This window comes from Nicotiana tabacum, chromosome 17 (assembly GCF_000715075.1).
Source record: "Nicotiana tabacum cultivar K326 chromosome 17, ASM71507v2, whole genome shotgun sequence".
In the NCBI taxonomy this organism is placed as follows: Eukaryota; Viridiplantae; Streptophyta; class Magnoliopsida; order Solanales; family Solanaceae; genus Nicotiana; species Nicotiana tabacum.
Genome location: NC_134096.1, coordinates 65,980,516 through 65,986,950, shown reverse-complemented (window position 1 = coordinate 65,986,950; position 6,435 = coordinate 65,980,516). Strand labels below are relative to the sequence as shown.

Sequence of the window (6,435 nt, the reverse complement as noted above, 5' to 3'; positions counted from 1 at the left end):
AAGTGGCGGCATAAAATCGAAAAAAATAAGACCGGTGAAAAACATTGGCCAAACAAACACCATGTGAATCAAGATATTCACTGGGTTGTTGTGGTATGCTCCATAAAAAGCGAACTGCTTCTCTAAGTCAAATATTCCCATCCTTTCTTTCACCCTTTCCTCCTTCTGCCTTTGCTCCTATTAAGTAATCCGGTAATTATGAAGAAATTGGGCTTGAATGATTTGACCCTCTTTTGGGATTATAAAGGTAGCGATAATGAAATTAGAGACCCGTGCTGATAACGTGTTATAAAATAAAGATCGTAAAGTAAAGATAAGTATAGAGAAAAACTGATATATTATTCAACTTCAAACTCATGTACATATTGAACTTAAAATTCCTTTATTTATAGAAGAAAGGAAGCAGCTGTGAGGCTTTTCAGGAAGTAGCTGCAAGGATTTTCTTTAGCTGCTTGTAAGTTGTCTACATGAGCTTCTTGTAACCTACCTGTTTAATAAGAAGCTACTGCAAATCATTTCATTGAGTTGCTTGTAACATGCCTGCATCAGCTGTTTGTAGATAAATTTCAACAGAAATCTATAGTGGAGTAATAAATGGACATCCATAATATAATATTTTGATAACAAAAAGGATAATATCCGGCTCATTAATATTAAGATATCCGGTCGTTAATGGGTATTAGGAATCGTTAATGGGTATTAGGAATTTGGCGGACATCCAAAATAAAAGAGCGCCAACACTCTCCACTAAATTTCAGTTCTTTTCTTTCACGCTATTCAAAGAACCCTAAGCCCAAAATTGCAAAATGAGGATGGCACATACTCTCCGCTACCACCACCTTGCTGTCCTCCCTCTCTAATTGGTGCGCTCTCTCTCTCTCTCTCTCTCTCTCTCTCTCTCTCTCTCTCTCTCTCTCTCTCTCTCTCTCTCTCTCTCTCTCTCAGTGTGTAATGTGCTTAATTGAAGTTCAATTTTATTTTGATTTCAACTTAGTTGATTCTTAAAATTTTCTTTGTTATAAATTGTCTTTTGTTCAATTTAGGATTCATGATAGAAGAAATATATTTTTTTATTTAAGATATGGAACCTTCAATTACATTTCATTTCTTTCGAGGCAACCTAAGAAAAATGACAACAAAAACAAAATTTTAGTCCTTGATTTTCATATTTGCAGAGCGAAAACCGAAGGAATACAAGTAGATGTTATAATCGTTCTTTTCAATGTCGATGATAGCAGAGAGCGGAGCTTACCAGTCTGTCACTTTTCTACTTCGCTTTGTCTCTGTAGGAAGGTAGAGAGGAAACCGCCAGCTGTCATCTCCGCACATCCAATCTCCTTTCAGTTTCAAGTAAACCAAGCTCTGCTCTCTCTTACAAAAACAGTTTTCTCTTTCTTTTAGATTTGTATGTCTTTCTGTTATGTGAAAAATACAAGAAAGTTGTGAGATGCTTGTGGGTTTTTGTTTTGTGATCTGTTTCAAGTAAACCAAGCTCTGCTCTCTCTTACAAAAATAGTTTTCTCTTTCTTTTAGATTTGTATGTCTTTCTGTTATGTGAAAAATCCAAGAAAGTTGTGAGATGCTTGTGGGTTTTGTTTTGTGATCTGTAGGAGGTAAAAGATATTAAAATTCTTGATGGAAAGGGTATTTTTTTATTTCTTGGTTATAGATAACTAGATGTAGCAAATCTTGGATTATTTATTTTGAGTTATATATGTTGATATTCTAAGAGTTCCATACGACTTTTGAATCTCGACTGATTGTGGTAAATTTTTAGTTTTTACTTCTCTATCTCGGTGCGCATTTGTTTCTGTATCTTTTAAACATTTATGTCTTGACTTTTTGAGTTTTACGACGATTTTCTGGATGAATGAACTTCCCGCGAAATTGAATCGAATTATTTTATTTCTCTTTCAAAGGGAAGAAGTAAGTGTGATCTAGTTAGTGTTTTCACTTTCTTTTAGACATAAAGAGAGCATGTGGCTCAATTTTCATTATTTTCCAATAATAGTTAGTAGTATTAGTTTTATCTATTTATTTTTTTCTGGGTGATATAGGATTCAGTTGCTCATACAACTGGTCATGTAATTGTTAGTATGTCTAAACTTGCAATTTTTTCATTTATATCATCAAGAGTAGTTAACCGGCTTTTAGTATTTATTTGTCACTTGTGCCAATCATGTTGTTGTGCATTTTCAGCTGCTACTTAGCTCAATTTCAACATTGTTGGTGGGAGCAATTATATAATTACATTACCTTTAATCAAGCTATTATTTGAGTGATATTTGATTATTCATGTTGGTACTTTGGATTTATTTGTTGTTAGATTTTGAAATCATGTTGATTGTTACTATAGGTTTTATGGGAGCTGCGATATCAAATCCTGCATTTGAAGTTCCGAAATATATTGTCAAACGAAGGAATAAAAAGGAAGTCTATTAGTGGGATAAAGTATTATGCAGGGTTGTCCATTATATCTCTGTTAATGTTTACACCTTTTGCTGTTGCAATGGAGGGTCTCTAGAGGTGGGCAGTAGGATGGCAAAACACGCTCTCTCACATAGGACCCACTTTTGTTTGGTTAGGATCGACAACTTCCATTTCTTATCATGCAATGCTCGCAGTATTCGCTAATGCATAGTTGTAATAGTATTTAGATATCAATTATTAAATATTTGTCCTGGTTGCATCAGTTTGAGGTAGTTTACATCGTCCTCCATATTACTTGAATCATGGTTGTTTTGTTTGACTATTTTAGAATGTTGATAAAAACTGAAGGTGCTTTAGATTAATCCCGTTTTCTCTAGGCTCCCATAGGCACCGGTTAGGTATAAGGTGATTATGGATGCTATGTTTGTGTCTATATTAATGGTGATGCCTTAGTCCTAGTTCTCTCTTGCATACTTCTGAATCATTTAATAAACTATGTGATAGCTCTTGTAATGTCATTGCTGACATATTTTGTTACTCGTATGTTTATGTTAAAAGTTCTTTGATGAATCATTTTTATGAGTATCCCAATAACAATTTTGTCTTTGGCTTTGCTATTTAGTAGCAGCGCAAGACATATTCTATCACCTTTATAAACAATTGTTTAATATGTCATTGGATGAGATTTCGTACCTGACATTTAGCATAGAAATGCAGTGAAGCGAATATCTGTCGGTGTTGCCTCTATCATAATCTTCCAAATACATGTTCGACTCATCAATGCACTTGGAGCTGCCATTGTAATCTTAGGAACCTTCTTTTATTCACAAGTGAGTTTCTTTTTCGCTGCCCATTACTTGAAAAGTTTGTTACATTAAAGCACAAATGTTGAAAGTGAAGAAGAAAATGGAATTCTATTAGGAATAGAGTGTTGATCCTTGATGGTACATGGCTTCCTCATTTGGTTTATCCTGCTTGCTATTTAAAGAATCATCGAAGTTAATTTATCTAATCATATCCAATATATGTTTGGTGTTATCTTTCACATAGCTTCTAAATTTATCAATTTTCTTTTTGGAGGCTTAAATTGAGGGATGTTTGAATAAGCAAGGAAGTTCTTCTTTTGCGAAAATTGAGTCATGTTTTACTTTTGGAATGGATCGAGTGCAAGTTGCTCATATAGATCATAGTAGTAGAGGTGTAACAAGTCTATTGTTAAGGTGCACCGGTTACAAAAAGAACTTTGTTCGATTTTTTAGTCTATCTATAAGAGGAAATCATATGAAAAACGACGTAACCGATTCTTTCGTTTCTTTGGGCCACTGGCCATCTGCCAGGAGTTTCGGGTTTAAAGTGTTATTGCTTAACCTGATACTGCTAGGGCTGTTTTTCTAGAAGGTGAAGCATGGTGCTCATATTTGGCTGCTAAGTGCCTCTCCAATTGCAAAAATGGATTGACATACTCTTAAATATCCAGTCGAAAAAGGTGTTATTTTTCTGTATGAAGCAAGAACGACAAGTTTTGTAAATAATGCTACAAACACGTTCATCCAAAATTTATGTGACAGCTAGAATATATATGATAGTTAGAAGCTGTGACAATGCCCACTATTGCAGAAAGGTAAATCAGTGTTTTAATTTAGTCGGATGCTTGACTCCTTGGCTTAAGCATTGTTTTTGTTTTCTTACTCTTTTTTCCTTAGAGTGGAGGTGGTTTTGAGCAGTTAATCCGTTCGATTTCACCAGTACTGGATGAGACAATAAGACTGAAAGTCCTCACTCTTCTTCCATGCATTTTCAGATGTGTTCGTCATTCGCATACTGCCGTGAGATTAGCTGATTACTACCAAAGCCCAGTCAATGAATTTGGTTATGGTTGAACTTTAGTACTCGAGATCTAAGTGTACTTTTGTCCTCATTTGCACATAATATTTTACTAAAAAGTGCCATGCTGTGTCCATCTTGTACATAATGCTCTTTTCCTTGTGGTTACTTATTTCGATTTCAATAGGGAGCATTATTTCTACTAGCCCCAGCATTACACAATATTAGCATGAAAGAAAACAGTGGTAAATATTTAGCATGTTCGGCCTATGCAATTGCACGGGCATCTCTATCTAGTACTCGAACATAAAAGATAAACTTCTTAAAACTAATCATTGGCTGCATCAGTTTAATCAAACAATATTTACTCCAATTGTTTAGTTGATTTGGTGATTAAATTATTCATTTGTTTTCTAAATAAAGTAGCTAGTAGGAGTGTTTTCACTAATGTGACAATGACTTCTTCTTTTAACGGATCAAGATCAAGAACTTGAAGTTTGAAGAACCTATCCTTGAAGAATGTGCAGGGCAAATTGAAGCATTATAGGATTTTTGTTTTGTTAGCAGTGGTTTAAAGATGTTATCATTTGTACATCGTGCTATAGTTCAATTGTCTACTTTTAGGAGTTGATAAAAATAGTGTCATGCAATTTGGATGGGTATATTTATAGACAGTATGATCCTTCCGTTCTTTGTAATGATAATAAAATTTTATAGAGTATGAATTTTGATTATTTGGTATATTTTTAGATGTGTGGTTGTTGTATATATGTGTGTGAGAAAGCAATGGTAATGATTATTATTGGATAACTACAGGAAAAAATATAAATTGGTGTAATTATATTTATTAAAATTTCACATCAGCGAAGGGAAATGTGGTCTTTAAAACTCTTTAACAACATGACTATCAAATGGTTACATGTGCATTAGCGAAGGAAAATTTTACAATTTGCGAAGGGAACACCGGTCGCTAAATAGGAATAACGACGAGAAGTTTTTTGGTCGTTAACGGAATTTAACGACCGGATTCTAATCCGGTCGCTAATTTTTAACGACGGAGCCTTTAACGACCGGCGATGACCAAATTTTGTTCGATCGTTATTGACTTATAGCGACTGGATTTGAACTTTTAACGACTGGATTCCCTTTCACTAAAAGCCATTTTTCTTGTAGTCTCTTTGAGTGTTGTGAATCTAAGAGAGCACGTGTATTTCAGCCTGTTTAGGCGGTGCAATTTAGATTTGAGCAGAGTGGATTACTCTCTAGAAGATTCCAATGGGTTCGAGATTTATATATAGCAATCAAGAATTTTTTCCGGATTTGTGTATGGATAGAATCTGAGATTTACATTTGATGGTGTCGTGACTTGCGGTAATTCTATATAACTATGGATTCTATATTCAAGTATAAGAAAGGTAAAAGAACAATTTTAAATTCACATAAGGTATTTTCAGAGTGGACGTTTCAGTTGCGGTACTTATGGGGGTGCTTAAGAAGAATACAGTAGCTTATGGGCCTTAGGGCGGTGTGGTTTTATGTTATGTCTTGTAGTGAGCTTTAGGTAAGGATAGTAGTGTTCTGACAAGGAGTAATGTCAACTTGTGGGTAATTCAGAAGAAACTCGGAGAAAATAGGACAAATAGGTAACATGCTGGATCAGTATGGTAATGATATGATCGATTCTTTTGGTTATTATGATGAGGTGGGGCTTTACGTGTATTTTGTGGCAATACTCTTGGATTTGGCAACCTGTGTTGTTTGGTCGAGTTAGAGGAATTCACTTTTGATAGCTTGGTTATGTGCAAATGGATTTCAAAGTATTCTTGATGGTTTCTACCATGGTTTGAGCATGATTTTTTTTATCGGTATGGGGAACATGCTGTGTATTATGATTTCTTCCTGGAAAGAAGCAAGAGAAAGATTTCTAACTAATAGGGTATGTAATTTGCTGGTGACTCAGAGTTTATAATGAGATTCTCGTACTTTTCATATGATAGATGTGGTATATTGTGCGGGATTTAGATTTATATGTACAAGGTGGCAGTTCATTCTTGAAAGGAAGATCACGAATTTTGGATAGAATGGTCAGTTTCAGATATTTAGATGAATGTTATAACTGCTCGGTAATCCCTGAGAAGGGTGCACATTTCAAAAGGTGCATTGTGTTTTGGCTTACAGATG

General features: G+C 34.7%; 1 long non-coding RNA gene across 9 annotated transcripts; it reads left to right on the top strand.

The window, feature by feature from the left end:
* Window positions 1–686: 686 nt before the first annotated feature.
* LOC107767922 (uncharacterized) lies at window positions 687–4,979 on the top strand. Of its 9 annotated transcripts, none has more exons than XR_001644034.2 (5): window positions 687–863; window positions 1,176–1,350; window positions 2,357–2,580; window positions 3,148–3,260; window positions 4,736–4,979. It is a non-coding gene; the product is annotated as an uncharacterized LOC107767922 (long non-coding RNA). The 9 variants fall into 9 exon arrangements; XR_001644029.2 differs by lacking the exon at window positions 4,736–4,979 and adding an exon at window positions 3,768–4,438; XR_001644030.2 differs by lacking the exon at window positions 4,736–4,979 and adding an exon at window positions 4,134–4,438 and having other exon boundaries at window positions 688–863.
* Window positions 4,980–6,435: the final 1,456 nt, after the last annotated feature.